Below are 25233 nucleotides of genomic sequence, written 5' to 3'. Positions count from 1 at the left end.
AACTTTGTCCTTCAAACAGTTTCGGCAAACAGTCCGCTCAAAATTAGCATGGACGGACTTGCCCACACACGACGAATGAACAGTTTGCTGAAACCGTGCGCGATGACGTGAACGGCACGTACGACGGGACGGAAAATACAACGTCCTATACACTGCATTACAACTTTCAGCGTGTAAATCCTTTCTGAGCATGCGCGGAACTTAGTTTGACGAACAAGCCTACACACGAGGGGACTGTTCGCTGAAACCAAGTTTCAGCGGACAGTTTTTCGGAAATTCCGAAAAACCTTGTTCAGCAAACTGTTCGCTGAAACTGTCCGCTGAAAGCCCACACATGGGCGGACTGTCCGCCGAAACACTGTTCAGCGGACAAAGTTGGCCGAACAGTCCCCGCGTGTGTACGTGGCCTGAGTCATAAAAGAAGGTAGTATATAAATAAAATTTATAAAAGATTGAGAAAGAGGAAAGGTAGGGAAAAAAGAGAGAAAAGTAAGGAAAATAGAAGAGAAGAGTCCGCAAGGCCAGACTGAGAGACACCGCTACGACCAGAGTTAAAATAAATCAATGACTGTTACCCACCGTCTAATCTACCATGGCAGCAATACATTTTTGTAAATGGTTGGCATGGAATAAGTAATCCAAGGTTGCCAAGTCTTTTCAAATCTGGGGATCGTGTCTATTTCAAAAGCTATCATCTTGACATTGGTCATGAAGAAATTCATTTTGACTTTTACTTCATTTAGAACTAATGTCAGTGTTTTACAAGCCTTTGCTAAGGTTTGTTTAGCTGCTGTGAAGAAATAAACTAACAATTTAAATTGGGAATACGTTATGAAGTCAGGCTTCAAGTTAAGTAAAGCCATTGCGGGATCAACAGGAACTGTTATACCAAGCAATTTAGTTTCTATTTTAAATATTTCCTTCCAAAATATTTGAGCCACTGGACACGACCACCAGATATGAAATCTAGTTTGCATTTCATTCTAGTTACAAACTCATCTAGACAACAATGTACTAAACTTATTTTAATACAAATAGGCATGAACAGAATGTAGTTAACCTGCATCTGTCAAAAACATTGTATTAGTGTGTGAACAAACAATGTTTACTATGAACGAATACTGTGCCCACGAACCTGAAACTACCATTTTAAACTGTACAGCAGGAAAGAAAATCACATGGAGCAGCACTAAATTAATAATAATAATAATAATAATAGGAACACATGACAAATACTTACTTTTTTCAACACTTTCTTGATCCTTCTGTACTAATCTTGCTCCCTCATTTTCAGGTCTGACCAGCATTTCCTCAATTGCTCCTTGGATCGTCGTTCCCCAAAATTCCTGTTCAGACTTCTCACAACTTTAGTCAGGATCTTGGCCTTTCTCACATTTGGGTTGCTGTACAGTCCATAATTCCCATCATAGTCGGCCCTCTTCAAGACGTCCACCATCTCCACCATCTCTACAAAGGACATATTTGAGGCCTTATATCTCCTCCTGGATCACGAACTGCCTTGTTCCAACCTTTTGTCATCCTTCTTGCTGCTGCTATTATCATGCACCTGCTGTCTCTCTGCCATGTGCTCTCCTACTATGCCGAAAGAGAAGGGGCAGGAAATACACTAGAAAGAAGGTCAGTTTCGGAGTTTCACGCATGCACAGTGTATATAAAACATAACACATGTGTGTCATACATACGATCTGTGAGCGAAGGACAGAGTAGTGTAAGCTAAGGTACAATTTTAACTTGGGGCATCAGTGGTTAGTGGCCCATACTGCTTATAGATTGAGGCCTATATTGGGACAAGATCAGGAGGGTTTAGCCATCATCAGGGTTTGTCTTGTGTTGTGTCTTGCAGAGAAAATGGATACATTTACTGACCCAGACTTCCTGCCAAACTTTATAGACATGTACAGGGAGCTGCCATGTCTCTGGCAAGTCAAAAACTGAGAATACTCCAAGAAGCTAAAGAGGAAGGCAGCGCTGGAGAAACTGATACGTATAATAGGGAGGACAAAAAGGTCCAGGATTCCATGAGATCAGGACCAGAAGCAGATCATGTTTATGTCCCCAGGCTCTGGTACTATGACAGACTGTGTTTTTTGTTAGACCAGAGTCAACCCAGGCCATTGCTATCAACACTTCCTTCCACATCAGATGAGGTTTCAGAAGTCCAACACAGGAAGAAGATGTGGAGAAGCCCAGCTTGAGTCAGGCATAGCATTGTTCAACATATTTCTTGTCAAAAATTTAATGATGTTAACTAGATGTTATTATTGATGATCACTAATTTCTGATTTAACAAAGTGGTTTACATAGCAATAGACAATAGTAGCCAAAAATGATTGGGACAAGAATGAAAAATGATGGGGGAAGAATGATAGTCTTTTCTATTCATTAACACTCAATTTGCAACAGTCATGAGCTCAAAATTGTGTGTGATTGATGACCAAAAAACTAAAACGATGTCCCATTTTCATACACAGGAAAGTTTCAGCCAGGAGGAGGCCATGGAAAGCGGCAGCCAGGAGGTGGCTGAGGAAAGTGGCAGCAAGGAGGTGGCGCTGCCCAGCAGCCAGACCGAATCCCAGATTTTTCCCCTCCACCTTCCAACAAAAAGGACTGGGAAGGTAAAGAATCTGGAGGAGTCAGCGACTGTTTGGATTTGGCAGGCTACTGCAGTCCTCACAACAACCCCTGGTGGCCCCGAGTTGTATGGCTGTCTGACAGCTAGTAAACTGGAACAAATGGAGGAGGGCTAACATTTCAATTGTGAGGGGGTAATAGTTCAGGCCCTAAATATGAGGATGAGGGATCTCTTAATGTTTCCACGCAGGAAAACAGATACAAGCTCTGTTCGAGATGGTACCGCACCCCCGACAAGGTCCACAAAATATTCCCTGATATATCTCCTATTTGTTGGCGTTGCATGTCAGCTGTGGGCTCTTTCCTCCATATATGGTGGGACTGCTTGATGATTCAAACATTCTGAGCACAAGTTCACGACAAAATCACACAAATAACAACATGTCAACTAGAATACTCTCCAGCCCAATATCTCCTACACCACACTCCCATACCTACCCGCAGTTATAAGCGTTCACTGGCTCTACATATGATTAATGCAGCTACACTATGTATTCCCAGACGATGGAAGTTGACATTGGCCCCCACACTAGACGACTGGTACCGACAGATCAACAGAACTGAGGAGATGGAAAGACTCATCTTCCAATCACACGACAGGCATGACAAATTTTATCAGATATGGGCATGCTGGATTCATTTTCGGTCCTCTTCTACCCCCTCTTCTCTCATTAACTCTGACCTGAGACGCTCCCCCTGCCACTATATGCATCCCCCCTAGTTCCCACGTTCTCTCTCCCCCCCTCTTTTCCCCTACACCTCCTACTATAGAAACCTGTTATGACCTTGAACACCTGTGTACTTTGATCCTTATTACTTTGTTTTTTAATGTTGCGTATTGGGTGGTTCACAAACCCACCAACCATTGCATAGAGACCCTGTCTTACGACCTACGGTTCACAGATGGTATACCTCTTGCCTCCACAGTGAGTTCCCACTAGGGGTGGATGGCTGAAAATGCACAATTTAACTGTTCATCTGTCCCGTTTCTATCCCGTTACTCTATTTTATTTTATTCAGATCACCCCATTAGTACCTCTAACCCCATACTTGCCGCCCCAAACGGGTTTATCTTACTGTACATGGTACTGGGAAAATGTTTGCCTAGGATGTTGATATTGTTAAACCTCAACTGTTATTCCCAATATATATTTGTACATGTTGGTTTATACACATGATTGTGCGTGTATGAAGCTTATTATTTTGAGCTTATTGTATTGACCTTGATTGTATTGCTCATTATATTTCAATAAAATGTTTGAAACGAAATATGAGGATGAGGGGCCAACTCACAGCTAAAAGCCATGTATGTGAGTTGGACCATATTATTCCTCCACCACCTCCAGCAACACCTCCAACAACACAGCCACCCAACCCACGACAGCAGCCTGTAAGGAAGCGTGGAAGGAAGTGTTGAGAGTGATGGCCTGGGTTTGGTGTGGTCTAGCAAAAGACATAGGCTGTTGTAAGACCACAGCCTTGGGACATATATGTCTTCTGCTGCTGCTCCTGATCTCTTAGAGTCCTGGACCAGATTGTGCTCTCTATTAAATGGACTCCTCAAGTTAACAATTTGGCCTGTCAAATAATTGATGTCTGCCCTGGGGTACAAAGGCGTCAACAATTCCAACTGTTTCTCCAGCGTTACCTTCCTCTTTATTTTATTAGGACCTGTAATAAATTTAAATTTTTTGTTTTGACAAATACTTGGCTATGTGTTTTACTTCAAACAGGACAGTTTGTTTGTGAGTAGGCAGGTACATTTCAAAAATACAATGTCAAATTAACAAGGGACACCAACACCAATCAACCTATTTGAGGTAAAAAAATACAAGATAATAATGGTGTTGTGGTAACTTGACACACAAAATGACAAAAAATATTATGGAGATCACTATAAAAAAATAAACTATGGAGATCACTAGAAAAAAAAAACTATTCTGGAGATCTGGAGACATTTTTTTTTAAAAAAAAAGAGATCACTATAAATAATAAAAAAAGATTATTCTGGAGATCTTGATACAAAAAAAAACACATGATCAGACTTTCCTTTGTTGTTAGAAAATTTGAGAACCTGTTCTCAAACATTTGTGTACAGAAATTCTGACAGCAAATGTTAGGTGGAGCATACACACAGTCAGACTTTCCGACAACAAGCTCACATCGAACATTTCCCACATTTTTTTTTTGTGTAAAATTAGCAAAAAAATTGACAAGCGATAACAGTGGCCATTGTCTACTTGCATATTCCATCTTTTCTTATTCTAGTTATTGCTCCTGTCTATGTTCCCAAAGTTTGAAAACTGCTTTAGAAAGTCCCATTAAGTATAGATGAAATTAATGTATTAGACAAGGGTTTGAAATACACCCCTGTCAAGAATGAAATAAGTTTAAAACATACGTGGGCATTCAGAAATTTGTAAGAACTTTAAATAAAAAAATATTTTTGTAACCAATCCGCTAGAGAGGCGCCTTAGGAATAATACAGTACAGGGTACAAAATGAAGAAATAAATCTACTTTTAACCCACCCCCATTTCAGATAACATGTATGTGGAAGTTTTTAAAAACATGGTGGTTAATGATTTAGAGACCCTATAAATTAGGAAGGTAAAGATCTTATATCAAGAGAGGCAAACTTTGGAATAAAAAAATAATGTTGTTATTAAACCAGATGATAAGGGGGGGGGGGGGGGCATGCTGATGTCTAAAATATATTATAGGGCAGAAATGGAAAGGTTACTTGAGGATAGGAATACCTCTAAATTCCTGAATAAAAATACAATTATTTATAAAAGAATTATTAAGGATTATTAAGAAATTAGTTAGATTCTTAATAAAATAATAAAAAGAAAGCAGGATTTATTAACCCCTCAGCTTGTCATATGCTGGTAATATACTTTCTGCCAAAGATTAATGAAGATATGAATAACCCCCCAGGACCCAAGATCCATAGACTTTGACCTTGTGTTTGGGCCAGTATTTAAAAAATTTTTTTTTTTACAACCTTTGGTGACTTCTACCCACGCTTACCTTAAAGACACTAAGCATCTGTTATAGATTCTGGAGAATGTGTTGGTGAGTGGCCAGTATTATCTGGTAAAAGCTGATGTACGCTCACTGTACACAGCTGATGTAAGCTCACTGTACACTACTATTAAACTCACGGGTGCTATGGAGTCTTTTAGTTGGGAATTAGAAAGGTTGAAACTCACAGTCAAACATCAGAAATGTTTACTGGAATGTTTGGACTTTGGTATTTTGGTACAATAATAGATATTTTCTACAAATGACAGGAGTGGCCATGGGTGCCCTGTTTGCTCCCAGTGTGGCCAATCTTTTTTGTTGGCCCACTGGAAATCTGAAGTAGTGTTTAGGAACAAATCTAATCAGCTTGTATGTTACAATAAATTCATTGTTGATCTGTTCTTGGTTTGGGGATGAGGGGAACCTCTTTGCATTCATGGATAGAAGCTTGCTGCTCTGGGAAAGCATCTTATTTTTGTTCTGATTTTAGACTTTTTGCCCATTTTACTTGCACTTACTTGTGGATCCTTTTACAAGTGTTGTGTTGTATGCTATCATGTTCCTTAATAAATAATTGTTAGGGATTAAACTATGGGTCTATATATTTTGTTCTTTTCACCATATCCTTCCAGCTGACAGAGCAATCCTAATTAGACACATGCCTGGTGCCTGGAATGACCCTGATCAAAGAGATTTAACAAGTGCTTTTGACCATTCATGTGATGGTCCACTGGATATGGTCAGAGGCTCATTTATTTGCTGTAACTTGGTAGTGGATGCACAGAAGTCTGGAGTCTGGGGACACCAATATGATAAACGGATTGTGGATGGAATTTTTTGGACTTTGTTAGTTTAACCACTTCAGTCCTGGAAGGATTTACCCCTTTCCTGACCAGAGCACTTTTTGCAATATGGCACTGTGTCGCTTTAACTAACAATTGTGCGGCAATGCGATGTTGTACCCAAACAAAATTGACGTCCTTGTTTCTCCACAAATAGAGGTTTCTTTTGGTGGCATTTGATCACCAAAATATTTTTAACTTTTTGCTATAATAAATATCCTAAAAATATATAAAAAAACGAATTTCTTTCTTAGTTTAGGCCGATATGTATTCTTCTATATATTTTTGGTTAAAAAATTGCAATAAGCATATATTGATTGGTTTGCGCAAATGTTATAGCGTCTATAAAATAGGAGATACATTTATGGCATTTTTATTATTATTTTTTTCAATTAATTATGCCGGCGATCTGCGATTTTTATCATGACTGCAACATTTCAGAGGACAAATCATACACTTTTGACACTATTTTAGGACCAGTGACATTTATACAGTGATCAGTGCTATAAAAATTCACTGATTACTGTGTAAATGACACTGGCAGGCAAGGGGTTAAACACTAGGGGTGGTCAAGGGGTTAAAAACGGTGTTCTCTCACTGTGTTCTAACTATAGGGGGGGATGAGCTCACTAGAACATGACAGAGATCACTGCTCCTGATCACTGGGAGTAGTAGATTCCTGTCATGTTGCTAGGCAGAACAGGGAAATGCCTTGTTTACATCTCCCCCTTCTGTCTCTCTGTGTAACAAACACGGGCCACTGGTGGACATCGAGTCCATGGGACCCGTGGGTACATCCACGTGGCGTGCAGCTCGCGTGCCCACTAGCCTGCGATTTAAAGGGAATGTACAAGTATGCCCATTTGCGTAGCCATGCCATTGTGCCAACATACATCGTCGTGCATTGGTTAGCAAGGGGTTAAACACTTTTTGGTGCCTTTGCAGATTGGACCTCATGGACTGACTTTATCTTGTCACATATTATATTTTTTGACACTTTTCACTTTTTTTGGGCAGATCATAGAGGGCATCCTCCTTATATGGGATGGCCCCTTGGAGTCTTTTTTTTTTTAATACAGTCCTATAAGATCTAATACATTCTATAGAAACAACTACAAACTTAAACTACTCGTGTTGTCAAATTGGAGGGATATAGGGAAGGATGGATTGTATACTTCAGGTGACCACCTCAGGGGGAGATGCTGAGGTGTACCTTCAGATAACTGCAATATTAGATCTCTACCTGTAACATGAAATTTTTCGGACATTTAGTTAAAGTAAACAAACAAAGGGATCAGATCTTATTGTGTTGCGTTTGTGATGTCTGATTCTAATTATTTTTTTTTTGGTGCCGTAGGTTCGCTTTAATTTTGTTTTTAATGTGCCCTACACATTGCATATTATATAATTTTTTGCTTTCAATAAGTGTTTATTGTTTTTAACAAGTGAAGACAAAAATTACAATTGTAGAATGGTAAATCGCTCTGGGGGAAGGCCCCCGAAGTAATACAAAAACATACATACAGTCCAAGTTTGCTACTGAAAGTTTACAACCTAAGGAAAGTAGGGGTGGGCTGTCTTTATGACCCACTTGAGGTTGTTGACATGTCATCCGAAGAGGGGCTAGGCCCCTGGAGGATTGAGATTCCCCCCACCCCCAGCACCCCTGTCGGGATCAAGCCGGAGGCAGAGTCTCCCCGTCCCCCCCAGGTACTTGCCTTGGTTATGTCAAGCCTACCATGGGTGATGACTGGGCTATATGAGTGAGCCCAGCATCAAGAAGACAGTCCCGTGCTAGTTATAAACCATATAAATACATAACAGAAACCCGTGTGTATGAAGAGAAGAAAGAAAGAAAGAGAGAGAGAGAGAGAGAGAGAGAGAGGGTGAAGAGAGGGAGGGGTAGGGTTGGGAAGGGGGTGGGAGAAATTAGTGCCTACTACGGTGCCTTGGGAGGGTGTGCTACTTTGTGAAAGTTGGCCCAAGGTTCCCATACCTTTTAAAATTTAACGGTAGTATCTGTCAAAATGCTGAAAAGCTTTTCTTGTGTCACAAACCACGATATTTTGACTGCTTGTATGGATTTTTTTTTTTTTCCTGGCTTTAGCAATCTTGATTTTAGTCCCAAGAAGAATAAAGAGGATTAAAGATTGTGTAGCCTTAGGGAGTTGTGGAACATTTTCATTAAGGATGGCAACCTCAGGAGATCTAAGGATCTGGCAATCTGTTACCTTGTTGATCATGTTGAAGATCAGTCTCCAAAATGTGCGGAGCTTGGGGCATTCCCACCATATGTGAGCCATTGATCCCAGTAACTGACAGCCTCTGAAGCAAAGAGGGTCTTCTGATGGAAAAATGGCTGCCAGCCTAGTGGGGTTAAGGTACCACCTGGTTAGAATTTTAATGCTAGCCTCCATCAAGGAGACATTTTGGATCCCTTTGAAAGATTTGGTGAATACCGTATGCCAAGTCTCCAGCTCCCATTCGCATTGGAAGTCTGCTTCCCATGCCATCATGTAGGAGGTTTTCTCGTTAGGGTGAGTGAGGACCAAATAGACTACTGATATACCTCCCGCCTGCTCCATGGCCTGTCCACACCACCTCTCATATACTGAATTTAGGAGGCAGAGATTTGTCCGACCATATTTTGTTTAGGAAGTAGGAAATTTGTCTAAAGCGGAACCTTTCTGACTCCGGGAGCTGTAAGTTTTAACTTAGGGAAATAGGGCCGCTGGTGGTGAAGTAGTGACCTATCCGATATAGCCCCTTGTCCAACCACCACTTGAAATCTGCGATGTCTAAGCCTGGTGGAAAATCAGGGTTGTGCAAGAGGTGTGCGAGGGGGCATCCTGTGGGGACCAATAAAGGGTTGTTTCGGAGACTGTCCCAGAGGGTGTAAGAGTGCAATAGAACAGAAGATAGTATGGGCGGTCGGGTCTTCTTAGGCTCCATACACACTGGAGCTCATAAACTGCAGTTTATTGGAGTTTGGGCGTTTTTTTTTTAAAAGCCCATAAACTCCACTCTATGTTAGCCTATGTGTCCATGCACACATGGACGTTTTTTAGCTTTAATGAGCAGTGGAGTTTATGGGATTTTTTCTGAATGCCAGAAATTCGCTTTCAAAGTTCACCTCCAAAAAACGTCAAACGCCGATAAACGCTCATAAGCGCTTATAAACGCTCATAAACACGTGTTAATTAGTGTTGGGCATTCTATTTTTTCAATGCATTGTGGGAGTTTGGAATGCACTGTGGGATTTTTGGATTGTCCTCTGTGTATTTTTATTGAAAACGCCCATAAACACTAACGCTAATAAACGCTCATAAACGCTAGTACAAAAAGCAGTTAAAAGCACGTTTTTCAACTAGCATTTTCTGCCAGCAATCTGGCATCCAGAAAAAGCTTTTTTGAGCTTCAGTGTGTATGGAGCCTTAAAATGAGCACTTTTGATTTTGAACGTTCGAGTCCCATAGACTTTAATAGGGTTCTAAATTTTGCACGAAGTTTAGGTCTGTTCGCAGGTTCTGGTGCGAACCAAACCGGCTGGTGTTCGGCTCATCCTTACCAACCACAACACTACCTGCCTGGAGTTTGCATGTTCTCCCTGTGCCTGCTTGGGTTTCTTCTGGGTACTCCTGTTTTCTCCCACTAATCCAAAGACATGCAGGTAGGTTAATTGGCTTGTGTCCAAAATTGGCCCTAGTATATGAATGGGGACCTTGGATTATGGACTCCTTGAGGGTAAGGACCGATGTGAGTGTGCAATGTACAGGGATTGGGACAATTGTAGACACTCAGGTTGAACTGGATGGACTGGTGTCTTTATTCAACTTTACTAACTATGAAACTATGAAGAATAGATGTATACAGTGAGTTCAAATGATGAGAGGGAAAGAGAGGGAGGGTGAATAACCTGGGAGGTGGTTTGGGGGGATAAGAGGAATCCCCCTTCACCTCCTTTACATCAATTAGGCCTAGAGGAGTGAGTCCAGTGAAGGCAACCCTGGGAGAGGGAAGCAGGAGAAGGGGTGTCAGATTCGTGGAGCCAGGTTTTGGGAAGAGCAAGTAGATTAAAGGAATTAGTGACAAAGATCATGAACAGCGGTGAGTTTGTTGCAGACAGAGCGAGCGTTTCAGAGGGACCAGAAGAGGGGGAGGCTGGTGTTGGGAAGAGTAGGAATGGAGACTAAATTGTGTAGATTGCGACTACTGCCAGAGGGTGTAGGGTGATGGTGATGGGTACAGTTAAATAAGGGAGGCCCAGGACTAGGGGAAATATCTCCAGCAGTTAGGAGAAGCAGAAAAGTAAGAGAGGTAATATGAGAATAGGATTTGTATGAAGGGACATAGTTACATAGTTAGTCAGGTTGAAAAAAAGACACAAGTCCATCCAGTTCAACCACAAAAAAAAATATCATACAATCCCATATACCCAATTCTATACCCACAGTTGATCCAGAGGAAGGTGAAAAACCCCAGCAGAGCATGATTCAATTTGCTACAGCAGGTGAAAAAAATTCCTTCCTGATCCCCCGAGAGGCAATCGAATTTTCCCCAGATCAACTTTACCTATAAATGTTAGTACCCAGTTATATTATGTACATTTAGGAAATAATCCAGGCCTTTCTTAACGCAATCTACTGAGCTGGCCAGAACCACCTCTGCAGGGAGTCTATTCCACATTTTTACAGCTCTTACTGTGAAGAAACCTTTCCATATTTGGAGATGAATTCTCTTTTCCTCTAGACATAAAGAGTGTCCCCTTGTCCTCTGTGTTGACTGTAAAGTGAATAACTCAACACCAAGTTCACTATATGAACCCCTTATATATTTGTACACATTGATCATATCCCCCCTTAATCTCCTCTTATCAAGAGTTAATAAATTCAGTTCCTCTAATCTTTACTCATAGCTGAGCTCCTCCGTGCCTCTTATGAGTTTGGTTGCCCTTCTCTGCACTTTCTCCTGTTCCCCAATATCCCTTTTGAGAACTGGTGCCCAAAACTGAACTGCATATTCCAGATGAGGTCTTACTAATGATTTGAACAGAGGAAAAATGATATCTTTCTCTCTGGAGTCCATACCTCTCTTAATACAAGAAAGGACTTTGCTCACTTTGGAAACCGCAGCTTGGCATTGCATGCCATTATTGAGCTTATGATTTACCAAAACCCCCAGATCCTTCTCCACTATGGATTCCCCCAGTTGTACTCCCCCTAGTATGTATGATGCATGCATATTCTTAGGCCCCAAGTGCATAACTTTACATTTATCAACATTAAACCTCATCTGCCACATAGTCGCCCAATTAGACAGTGCATTGAGGCCGGCTTGTAAATTGGAGACATTCTGTAAGGACGTTATTCCACTGCATAGCTTGGTGTCATCTGCAAAGACGGAAATGTTACATTTGATCCCAGACCCAATATCATTTATAAATATATTAAAAAGTAAGGGTCCCAGCAATGAACCTTGGGGTACACCACTGATAACCTTAGACCATTCAGAGTAAGAATCACTAACCATTACTCTCTGAATTCTGTCTTTTAGCCAGTTCTCTATCCATTTACAACTGATATTTACAAACCTGTAGACTTTACCTTACACATGAGCTGTGTTTGCGGAACTGTATCGAACGCTTTTGCAAAGTCTACCGCTACCCCTCTGTCCAAGGTTTTACTTACCTCCTCAGAAAAAGAAATCAGGTTTGTATGACAACTTCTATCTATCATGAATCCATGCTGTCTGTTGCTTACATTTTTTTTCCTTCAAGAACCCGTCTATGCGGTCTTTTATTAATCTCTCCAGTATCTTCCCAACTATAGAAGTTAAACTAACAGGTCTATAGTTACTTGGTAAAGACTTTGTTCCCTTTTTAAATATAGGCACCACATTGGCCCTGTGCCAATCCAGTGGTACTATTCCTGTCATTAAAGTGGTTGAATAGTGTTTTTTTTTTTTTACTTTTACCTACAGGTAAGCCTATAATAAGGCTTACCTGTAGGTAAAAAAAAATATCCTAAAGCTGTATGGTTTAGGAGATATTATCCTCGCAATGAGCTGCTGACTGCAGAGGCACATGCGCACAGGGGGTTTTTAGCTGAAAGCCCGGGAGACGCCGGACTTTGCCGGAAAGAAATCTCCCACGCGCATGTGACGATATTGCGGCTCTGGTCACTCACAGCGCTGGAGCCACGATACCCGGAAGACACACCGAGGGAACATGTCAGCTCCCTCGACGTGGATCATCTGAGATATCGGGCCTTGTTCTAAGGTAAGAACTTCATAATGAGCTAGTATGCGGTGCATACTAGCTCATTATGACTTTTCCCTTGCAAGTCTGAAAAAAAATTCACCGGGTTTACTACTGCTTTAATGAGTCCCTAAAAATTATATACAATAGCTTTGAAATTACAGAGCACTATTCTTTTAGGATCTGTGGGTGGATGCCATCAGGTCCAGGTGCTTTATCCACCTTCTAAATATTTCTGGAACATGTCACTTTGGAGCCATTGTGGATTTGGGGCTGTGTCACTACCACCCTCATTATGGACATGAGCTTCCCCATGCTCCTTTGTATACACAGAGCTGAAGAAATTATTTAATAAATTAGCCTTCTCTATATCCCCAGTCACCCACTCTAGATTATTATTTTTTTGTAAAGGGCCTACATGCTCAGACTTGACCATTTTACTATCAATATATTTGAAGAATTTTTGGGGGTTTGTCCTACTATCTTTTGTATCCTTGATTTCCTTTTTACATATTCTGTTATATTCTTTGTAACATTTAAATGATACTAGTGTTCCTTCATTTTTATATTTTTTTAAAAGCTCTTTTCTTATAATTTATAGCTTTTTTAACTTTGGCCGTGAGCCACATAGGTTTTATTTTTTGCCTTTTAAACTTATTGACCATGGGAATATACTTTGCAGTGAGTTCACAAACAGTCTTTTTGAATAATTCCCATTTCTGTTCTGTGCCCATTGATGCCAACATTCTCTGCCAGTCCTGGAGAGCAGCCCTCATCCTTGGAAAATTTGCTCTCTTGAAATTAAGTGTTTTTATCTTGCTCGTATGTGATTTTTGCTTACAGCTAACATCAAATGAAATCATGTTATGGTCACTGCTACCCAGGTGTTGCTTTATCTGAACATTAGTAATACGTTCTGCATGGTTTGACATTACCAGGTCCAACAGAGCATCATTCCTAGTTGGGGCCTCAATAAACTGGACCTTAAAATTGTCCTGTAATAGGTTTATAAATTGTTGCTCTTTAACTGTCCCAGCAGTGCCATTACTCCAGTCAATTTCTGGGTAGTTAAAATCCCCCATTATTATCACCATCCCAGCCCTTGGGACATGCTTTAGTATCCTGGGGTGTTTGCTAGCAAGTAGGCTTAGAGTTAGAAAGAGGGGATGAGTGCAGTAGTAGGGGGAGGGGGAAAGTGAGGGTGATATGTACAGATTGTGGGGTGGAGCAGGGGGGTGAAGAAAAGTGAGTTTGAGGAGAGAGGTTGCAATTGTGAAAAGGAGGAGAGGTAAAGACTGCATGTTTGAGAGAGAAAGGTGAGATAATTTGGAAATTAGGTCATCTGCAATCTGCTGTGGTTTGCTTTGTGCAAATAGCTGAAGTGCAAGAGCAGAAATGCCACTTGTTTAAAGAACCCCACTTCTTTGGAAGAACCCCCTGTATGTGTTCCCCCGTAAAGAAGGCCTTGTTTTTATACTGTGTTGGGTGTTGGGTGTGGGTTGAATCTGGCAATTAATCAATCAGGAGGTAATATTAGGCACACAGCTAGCAGAGCAAATCTTTTCACATCACATTCAAACTGCAAGAGGAGCAAAAGGCCAAAATTGTAAAGATAAGGGAACCCATCATTTAGGTAAGACTTAATAGCCAAATAAACATTAAAGGGATTGTAAAGTAAAATTTTTTTTTTTTTAAATAACAAACATGCTATGCTTACCTCCACTGTGCCTATGAACCTGCTCTTCTGGGGTCCCTTGGTGGTTGTCTCTGCTTCCTCCCGCAGGTACTTCTCACATTCATGCTAGCTCCCTCGCATGGTGAGAAGCACATGCGGGCGCTCCCATGATACAGCCTGCGGCTATAGCCGCTCGCTGTATCACACGGCCCCACCCCCGGTGCTCCGCGTCAGTGGATGTGATTGACAGCAGCGCGAGCCAATGGATGCGCTGCTTTCCATCCATCCACTCCAGCCAATCAGCGGCCAGGCTGAGCAGTGAAGAGGATGGCGGGGGTGAGCGCGGGATTTTCGAGGGGTCAGGTAAGTAAGACGGGGGGGCTGGGGGGCGCAGGCAGTGTCAGATGTTTTTTCACCTTAATGCATAGAATGCATTAAGGTGAAAAAACATTTACCTTTACAACCCCTTTAAAATAATGTGAGCATGGCTCCAGATGGAGTTGAAAGAGCGGTGACAAACAGATTTACCAAATATGCATGTGACCAGTAAGGCAATGTTCATTTTGAAGTAGATGGGGGTATAAACGCAGATTTACCAAATATGCATGTGAGCAGTCAGTCAATGTTCAGTTTGAAGTAGATGGAGGTATAAACACAGATTTACCTGTGAAGAGAGAAGAAAATGTTCAGATGGATGGTGCAAAGCAGAAGTGCCACTTGTTTAAAGAACCCCACTTCTTTAGAAGAACCCCCTGTATGTGAAGCCCCCTGTATGGTTGAACCCCCTGACAATTTGGGTTTCCGCAGAACGGGTGAACAACCAATGTTCGGGCTGAACTTGTGTTTGGCCTGAACTGTCCACCCAACACTAATTGCCACTGATGGGGCTGCACTGATGATCATGACACTGATGATCAGTGCCCTGATTATCAGTGTAAGCAGTGTGTTGACAGCCTTGGCAGTTATTAGCATTCCTTTCTTCATACAGACACAGCATGTGAGGAAAGGACTGCCGATAACTGACAACTTTGTTTACATGTGATCAGCTGTGATTGGACACAGCTGATCACATGGTAAAGGGCCATGGTTGGCCTTTTACCATTATCTGTAATCGCTGTGTCCAAAGGCACAGCGATTACAGAGTATGCCCAATGCACACCCCAGGGGGTGCACAGGGTGAATGTGGTTCTGGGAGGACGTACATGGATGTCCTCCAAGAATGAGAGAGCCACACTGTAGCTGTATTTTGGCTATAGTACAGTAATGAGGTGGTTAATGAACACAGGAATGCACAGTACAGAAAACTCTGTGTTCATTCACAGAGGGCTCATAACGGTTAATTTACTAAAGGCAACTTTTCACTTTGCCGGTGCAGTTGAATTATTTCCAGAGCATATTGAATGAGGTGAAGCTTTGCTGACTTCCATCATTCAATAGTGTGTAAGCAAAAGTGCTATTTTTTATTTTACTTGCAATTCTCTTGAAGAGTGCAACTTCACTTGCAAAGTGAACAGTGTTTTTTCTTTTAGTAAGTCAGCTCCAGTGTGTCAGAATGGCTTCAGGAGAAGATGTATGTATGTGCCGACACATGGAACCTAGATCTTTATTAGTCGGGTATGTGGGTATTCTAATTTGTGCAAGTATGCTCCCTAGTAAGGATGAGCTGTACACCCCCCGGTTTGGTTCGCACCAGAACCTGCGAACAGACCTAAACTTCGTGTGAACTTTAGAACCTTATTAAAGTCTATGGGACTCGAACGTTCAAAATCAAAAGTGCTAATTTTAAGGGCTAATATGCAAGTTATTGTCATAAAAGTGTTTGGGGACCTGGATCCTGCCCCAGGGGACATGTATCAATGCAAAAAAAGTTTTAAAAACTGATGTTTTTTTCGAGAGCAGTGATTTTAATAATGCTTAAAGTGAAACAATGAAAGTGTATCTCAAAATCCGACACTATGCCTTAACATTTGCACCAAACCTGCAATTCTTCATTCCAACCCCTTTGAAAACCTCATCCTAGCAGACTAGGCTCAGAGAGGTCTGATCTCGGACATATGCAAAATACTTAATGAAGAAAGAAAAAAAAAACCCTATTGAAATGGGATTTTAGAAGACCATCGACACCAAAAAACAATTAAAACATATAAATACTTTATTAATAATTACAGGACAAATACAAAATGAAAAAGAGACACATATACTGCCAATGTCTCTATAGCATGTCTACAAATATGCAAATACATGGGTTAATATAGTAAGCCAACCAATGAATAATTAAAATACTCTTCTCTATAACCCATACCCGAAGCCTTTCTAGTTGCTGGTATCACAGAACTTATATCAGGAGTGAAGAGCAAGAACTTGATAGCATACTGGTATTTCTACAACATAAAAAAACAATCTTTAAAACCACATACAGTAAATACAGTAGATGGGGAAGGGGAGGGGGAGGGGAAAGAAGTGTTAATTGTCCTTAAATATACTCAAATTCTAATGTTCATATAACAGCAGAAAAGGTCCACCTGAAATATTGCATTAATGATGAATATACTTAGCAGCACTCTGAAGTGCCTATCGCTCACAGATATGAGTTTGTCGCAAACTAATGTTTGAATAAGCGAGTGGTATGGTGCAGGTCGACGCTGTCCTTAATAGAGGATGCCAGAGGACCACTTCATCAAGATCCAGTATGCCTAAACCAACAAATAAAACAGCATATAAAGGTCTACGGCGGCATCTTGGGTAGCCTCCGTAGCTTCCACATAAACCTCTGTGTGAGAGGGTGGTCACATGCTGGTGGGAACTGCCAAAAGGTATACATTTTGATTGCCTTGGATGACTTGGTGTCCCTGTTGGAGGAGCAAGAGCAGAGTGAAGTAATAGACACCATTGACAATCTTTTAATTACTAATATTACCCCTACAACAACAGGCATTCAGGGGAAGTCATACTTAAAGAAAAAAATCTAATAAATTTCCCTCCCTCACTCAAAATATAAACTTAAAAGCTTTTGTAACTATGGTGACTGATGACATTGCAAGATTGCCTAAAGGAGTACCTGCGGACAATCTTTTTGGCTCTAGCCCTAGCCACTCTAGAAAAACAACATCAACTAACAGTTAAACCCTCTGATAAAGGGGGCAACATCATAATAATGAATAATGCCCAATACCTCACTATGTGCAACAGGATTCTGTCGAACAAGGAATGGTACAAACCAATCTCCAAAATGTGATAATGATTTTTTCCGGTTAGTGGACCAGGCGTACCTTGAGGATGTCATCACACAAATGACATGGGAATTCATATGAACAAAACATTCAAAGATTACAACTTTCTATAGTCTCCCTAAGGTCCACAAGGACCTTAATGATCCCCTGGGCAGACCTATCGTGCCTGGTAGGGGCAGTATTTCCGAGAACCTAAGTAGGTACATCGATGAGCAATTACATCCATTAGTGGCCAATCTGCCCTCATACCTTAGAGACACGACTCACTTGTTACAACAATTGGAGGGCCTTCACATCCCTGAAAATGCCCTCTTGGTCACGGTGGATGTGGAGGTACTTTACTGCTCTATTCCCCACAAAAGGGGTCTTGAGGTCATACAACACTTCCTATCTCAGTCCCATAGGGACGATAAACCATTACATCAATTTATTTTGCAAGGATTACAATTCATTTTGTTACATAATGCATTTGCTTTCCATGGATCCTATTTCCTCCAGATACAGGGTGTGGCTATGGGGACCTGTTGTGCCCCCTCTTATACCAACCTGTATCTGGGGGAATGGGAAAATTATTTTCTTTCATTAGATCAGGTGCCCTGTGACCAGATATTCTTCTGGTATCGCTATATTGATGACACAATCTTTGTCTGGAACACATATATTCATCATTAATGCAATATTTCAGGTGGGCCTTTGCTTCTGTTGTATGAACATTAGAATTTGAGTATATTTAACCACTTGCCGACCGCCGCACGACGATGTACGTCGACAGAATGGCACGGGCAGGCATATGGGCCTACCTGTACGTCCCTGCCTTCCCGCGGGTGGGGGGCCCGATCGGGCCCCCCCCCGGTGCCTGCGGCGGTCGGTATTCGTTCGGGAGCGATCCGGGATGAGGGGGCGGCCATTCATTCATGGCCACCCCCTCGCGATCGCTCCCGACGAATGGAAATGCTCCGTGACATCACTTCCTCTCCTGTAATGTAAACACAGGCAGAGGAAGTGATGTAATCTCTCCTCCGTGTCGGTATTTTTCGTTCCGGCACTGAGGAGAGAGGATCGGTGAGTTGCACCAACACGACACTACACAGTAGAACATGCCAGGCACACTCACACCCCCCCTTCACCCCCCGATCACCCCCCCAATTACCCCTGCCCCCCCAGTCACAGTGACACCAATTGCATTTTTTTTTTTGCATTGGTGTCATTTGTGACTGTAATCACTGTTAGGGCAGTTAGGGTTAGCCCCCTTTAGTTCTAATGTACCCCCTAACCCCCCCAATAAAGGTTTAACCCCGTGATCACCCCCCGTCGCCAGTGTCACTAAGGCTGGGTTCACATTGCAGCGGTTTATGAGAACGGATGTGATTCGCACCGCACTGCAGTGCAAATCACATCCGATCTCTGTGCGATTCGAGTTCAGCCATACAGATAGTATGGCTGAATTTGCGTCGCACCCGCCGCACCCGCCGCAAACTCGCACGGGACCCTTTTTTTGGTCCGAAGCAGAATCGGATCGCATGGGTGTTCACACCATGCGATCCGAGTTTGCAGATCGCACTGCGATATGCGAACTGATCTGGGGGTGTCATTAACATTTCACTGACACTCTCAGCAGTTCGCATAGGGCAGTGTGAACTGCCGCCGGGAGGCATGTGATGCGGGAACCCGCCGCGGATTCGTGGCGTTCCCGCATCGCTCCAGTGTGAACCCAGCCTAATAAGCGATCGTTTTTCTGATCGCTGTATTAGTGTCACAGGTGACGCTAGTTAGGCAGGTAAGTATTTAGGTTCGCCGCAGCTTTTTATAGCGCCAGGGACCCCCATATACTACCGCATAAAGCCCCCTGATTGCCCCCTAGTTAACCCTTTCACCAGTGATCACCATATAACTGTTACAGGTGACGCTGGTTGGTTAGTTATTTTTTTATAGTTTCAGGGCACCCGCCATTTATTACCTAGTCTCACTAGTGTACCCCTAAATTTAGGGGTGTCTACTTTCCAAAATGGGGTCATTTGGGGGGGGTTTGTGCCATCTTGGCATTTTATGGCCTTCAAAACTGTAACGCCCTTAGAAAGCCTGAAGGTGGTGATTGGTTTTCGGGGCCCCGTACGCGGCTAGGCTCCCAAAAAGTCCCACATATGTGGTATCCCCGTACTCAGGAGAAGCAGCAGAATTTATTTTGGGGTGTCATTTCACATATGCCCATGGCATGCGTGAGCAATATATCATTTAGTGACAACTTTGTGAAAAAAAAAAAGTTTGTAATTTTCCAGCAACTTGTGGCAAAATATAAAATATTCCATGGACTCAACATGCCTCTCAGCAAATAGCTTGGGGTGTCTACTTTCTAAAATGGGGTCATTTGTGGGGGTTTTGTGCCATCTTGGCATTTTATGGCCTTCAAAACTGTAATAGGTAGTGAGAAGTGAAATCAAAAATTTACGCCCTTAGAAAGCCTGAAGGCGGTGCTTGGTTTTCGGGGCCCCGTACGCGGCTAGGCTAACAAAAAGTCCCACATATGTGGTATCCCCGTACTCAGGAGAAGCAGAAGAATTTATTTTGGGGTGTCATTTCACATATGCCCATAGCATGTGTGAGCAATATATAATTTAGTGACAACTTTGTGAAAAAAAAATAAAAAAAATAAAAGTTTGTAATTTTCCCGCAACTTGTGGCAAAATATAAAATATTCCATGGACTCAACATGCCTCTCAGCAAATAGCTTGGGGTGTCTACTTTCTAAAATGGGGTCATTTGTGGGGGTTTTGTGCCATCTTGGCATTTTATGGCCTTCAAAACTGTAATAGGTAGTGAGAAGTGAAATCAAAAATGTACGCCCTTAGAAAGCCTGAAGGCAGTGCTTGGTTTCGGGGCCCCGTACGCGGCTAGGCTCACAAAAAGTTCCACATATGTGGTATCCCCATACTCAGGAGAAGCAGCAGAATTTATTTTGGGGTGTCATTTCACATATGCCCATAGCATGTGTAAGCAATATATCATTTAGTGACAACTTTGTGTAAAAAAAAAATATATTTTTTTTTTGTCATTATTCAATCGCTTGAGGCAAAAAAATAAAATATTCAATGGGCTCAACATGCCTCTTATCAATTTCCTTAGGGGGTCTACTTTCCAAAATGGGGTCATTTGGGGGGGTTTTGTACTGCCCTGCCATTTTAGCACCTCAAGAAATGAGATAGGCAGTCGTAAACTAAAAGCTGCGTAAATTCCAGAAAACGTACCTTAGTTTGTAGATGTGACAACTTTTGCGCAAACCAATAAATATACAGTTATTGACTTTTTTTTTACCAAAGACATGTGGCTGAATACATTTTGGCCTAAATGTATGACTAAAATTGAGTTTATTGGATTTTTCTAATAACAAAAAGTAGAAAATATCATTTTTTTTCAAAATTTGCGGTCTTTTTACGTTTATATCGCAAAAAATAAAAATCGCAGAGTCAGTCAAATACCTTTAAAAGAAAGCTCTATTTGTGGGAAAAAAAGGACGCAAATTTTGTTTGGGTACAACATTGCATGACCGCGCAATTACCAGTTAAAGCAGCGCAGTGCCAAATTGTAAAAAGACCTCTGGTCATTGACCAGCAAAATGGTCCGGTCTGAAAGTGGTTAAGGACAATTAACACTTCTTTCCCCTCCCCCTCCACCCTCCCTCCTTTTTTTCCCCCCATCTACTGTATTTACTGTATGTGGTTTTAAAGATTGTTTTTTATGTTGTAGAAATACCAGTATGCTCTCAAGTTCTTGCTCTTCCCCCGATGAAAGTTCTGTGATACCAGCAACTAGAAACGCGTCGGCTGTGGGTTATAGAGAAGAGTATTTTAATTATTCATTGGTTGGCTTACTATATTAACCCATGTATTTGTATATTTGTAGACATGCTATAGAGACATTGGCAGTATACTGTATGTGTCTCTTTTTCATTTTGTATTTGTCCTGTAATTATTAATAAAGTATTTATATGTTTTAATTGTTTTTTGGTGTCGGTGGTCTTCTAAAATCCCATTTCAATAGGGTTTTTTTTTTCTTTCTGAAGTTTACCAGGGATGGGACCACCTCACCATTATATTTGGACTCACTGATAGCCCCTTCTATTGCAAATACTTAATGAAAGACCCATTGTTTCAATGGGCAAGCACAACTATATGCTCAAGTGGGAAAAGGCACTGGGTGAGGAGATACCCATGGATCAGTGGAAGGCCATATGTACCCAGGCATCCAAAACTTCCATATGCACGTTCTATAAAGAAAATATTTATAAAATACTCTATTTCTGGTACATGACCCTTGATGTGCTCCATGCCATCCACCCGGCCAGTTCAGAACGCTGCTGGCAGTGCCTGGGAGCCAGGGGAACACTGTACCATGTCTACTGGGAATGCCCATTGATAGTCCCCTTCTGGAACTCGGTTCGCCAACTCCTAACTCACCTTCTTGAGAAGGAGGTCCCATTCACTCCCAAATTTTTCCTGCTGGGGCTGTCGCCACTGAAAGCTCCAGCCCCACATGGGTAGCTAGTTAGACATGTCCTCACGGCAGCTCGCTGCCTAGTGGCATTGAATTGGAAGTGCCGCTCCCCTCCACCAGAGGGAGCGTTGTATGCCAGGATTAGCGATGTAGAGCTAATAGAGAAGATGACAGCGAGGATGCAGGATTGCCTAGACGGCATTAATTTGGTTTGGGAGCTGTGGCACCGCCGGAAGGAACATAAAAGGCCGGAATCTGGTAAAGGCTGATGTTAGCCGAGCCCCCCCCCCCCATCCATGCTCTCCTTCTTCTCTCAATCTCCCCTCCCCTTTTCTTCCCTCTTCCTTCTTACTTTTCCCCTTTCTTTAGGTGTCCTCTAGGGACGCATATATCCACTCACTATACCAGCTTGAGGGTTTGGTTGATTGCATTTTAGTTAACTGTTTACATAACCTGATACAAATAGATTTGAGAAGTGTAAAATAAAACATGGATTGCAGATAAACAGCGACAACAAACTCAGGAAATAAGCATAGCCATATAATTTCAGTGTGAAAGCTTTTGTATTGTTGGTTGAAAGACCATTGCGCTTCAACTATATTTGATGTAACTTTAAATAAAAACGTTATTGATATAAAAGTGTAATATTCCTTAAAATTTTGTACCTGGGGGGTGTGTATAATATGCCTGTGAAGGGGCACATGTTTCCCGTGCTTAGAACTGTCCCTGCACAAAGTGTCATTTCTGCAGGAAAAAAATACATTTAAAATCACTCGCGGCTATAATGAATTGTTGGCTCCCCGTAATACAGAGAACAGTTATTGAAAGTCATTGATAAAAAAAAGCGTGGGGTTCCCCCAAATTCAATTACTAGGCCCTTCAGGTCTGGTATGGATATACCGCGTCAGATAAAAAAAAAATGATGTGGGGTTCCCTCCAAATATCCATACCAGACCCTTTAGGTCTCGTATGGATTTTATTGGAAATTATATGGAAATTAAAAAAAAAAAATGGCGTGGAGTTCCCCCTAAAAATCCATACCAGACCCTTTATCCGAGCACGCAACCTGGCAGGCTGCAGGAAAAGAGGGGGGCTAGAGATTGCCCCCCCTCCTGAACCGTAACAGGCCCCCACCAAAGCACCTTGTCCCTATGTTGATGAGGACAAGGGCCTCATCCCCACAACCCTGGCCGGTGGTTGTGGGGGTCTGCGGGCAGGGGACTTATCAGAATCTGGAAGCCCCCTTTAACAAGGGGACCCCCAGATCCTGGCCCCCCCTGTTTGAAATGGTAAGGGGGTACAAAAATACCCCTACCATTTCACAAAGTAAGTGTAAAAAATAGTTAAAAAAGACACACACACCATTGCAAAAGTCCTTTATTAAAAATAAAAAAAGATGGTAATCCACTCTTGCTATCCAGCGACGGATGATCTTTCTCCGGGGTCCAGCGATGGCTGATCTGATCCAGCGATGGGTGATCTCTCCCTCCAGTGCAGCGCATCCATCCTCTGTCTCCACTGGAGACACTGCGGGAATCCCGGCAGCCTGACAATTCTTATCTGAGGAGGGTGGGGCCACCAGTCACCTGACCCCGCCCCCCTCAGACGCAAGGGAAAAGCCAGGCTCCCCCATTGACATATGGGTGCTGAGATTCCCGCAGTGTCGCCGGTGGAGACAGAGGACACTGCTGGAATCTTTTTTTTATTTTTTTTATTTTTAATAAAGGACTTTTGCAACGGTGTGTGTGTCTTTCTTAACTATTTTTTACACTCTGCGTTACATCAGAGGGGGGGGCGGGGTCTCGTCCCCCCTCATTTCTTGCGGCCTGCCAGGTTGCGTGCTCAGATAAAGGGTCTGGTATGGATTTTTAGGGGGAACTCCACACCATTTTTTTTTTATTTGGCATGGAGTTTCCCTTAAAATACATACCAGACCTCTTCAGGTCTGGTGTGGATATTTGGGGGGAACCCCACATCGTTTTTTTTTTTTATTTGACTCGGGGTTCCCCTTAATATCCATACCAGACCTGAAGGGCCTGGTAATTGAATTCGGGGGAACCCCACGCTTTTTTTTTTTTTTTAATCAATGACTTTCAATGACTGTTCTCTGTATTACAGGGAGCCGACAATTCATTATAGCCGTGAGTGATATTAAATGACTTTCTTTAATGCAGAAATTACACTTTGTGCACGGACAGTTCTAAGCAAGGGAAACATGCGCCCCTTTAAAGGTATACTATACACACCCCCCAGGTACGAAACTTAAAGGAATATTACACTTTTATTGTTTCACTTTAAGCATTATTAAAATTACTGCTCCCAAAAAAAGTCAGCTTTTAAAACTTGTTTTTGCATTGATACATGTTCCCTGGGGCAGGACCCAGGTCCCCAAACACTTTTTATGACAATAACTTGCATATTAGCCTTTAAAATTTGCACTTTAGATTTCTCCGATAGACTTGTACAGGGTGTTCCGCGGCTTTTCGAATTTGCCACAAACACCCCAAATTGTTCGCTGTTCGGTGAACAGGCAAACAGGCAATGTTCTAGTCGAACATGAGTTTGGCTCAAACTCGAAGCTCATCCCTACTCCTTAGCACTTGTGCATGCACAGTAGGTGCATAGGTAAGTACACGCCTGATTACAGACTTGATGGTAGATCACCTATTTAAAGTTTTGTGAGATACTATAGGAGATTGTTGGATGATATTTAGCTGCTCCCAGTGACCTGAGTCTGCATTTGTTCCTGTTTTACTATTGCTGGCCTGGGTTGTCTCTGGATTCCTCTCTTATAGCTCTTCTGCTACCACTGGAAATTAAATTCACCCTCTTCAAAATTTTCCCTTCACCCTACTACAAGTATAAATCATCTATGGGTCAGAAAATTATAAATCCCTTTTTTTGTTGATCCTGAACTAAATGCTAACCTCACCAAAATGTTAGTAATAAAGTAATTGTAGTACACATAGGTTGATTCTAATAGCCTTTATTTCAGGAATTTATAAGCGAAATACCAATGAAATAGCCCCAACTGAAGGTACTCAGCCTCCACTTTTTAGAAATC

The sequence above is a fragment of the Lithobates pipiens genome, unplaced genomic scaffold, assembly GCF_037356315.1.
Source record: "Lithobates pipiens isolate NorthernLeopardFrog02 unplaced genomic scaffold, aLitPip1_a1.2 Scaffold_8, whole genome shotgun sequence".
NCBI lineage: Eukaryota > Metazoa > Chordata > Amphibia > Anura > Ranidae > Lithobates > Lithobates pipiens.
This window is presented reverse-complemented; position numbering follows the sequence as displayed.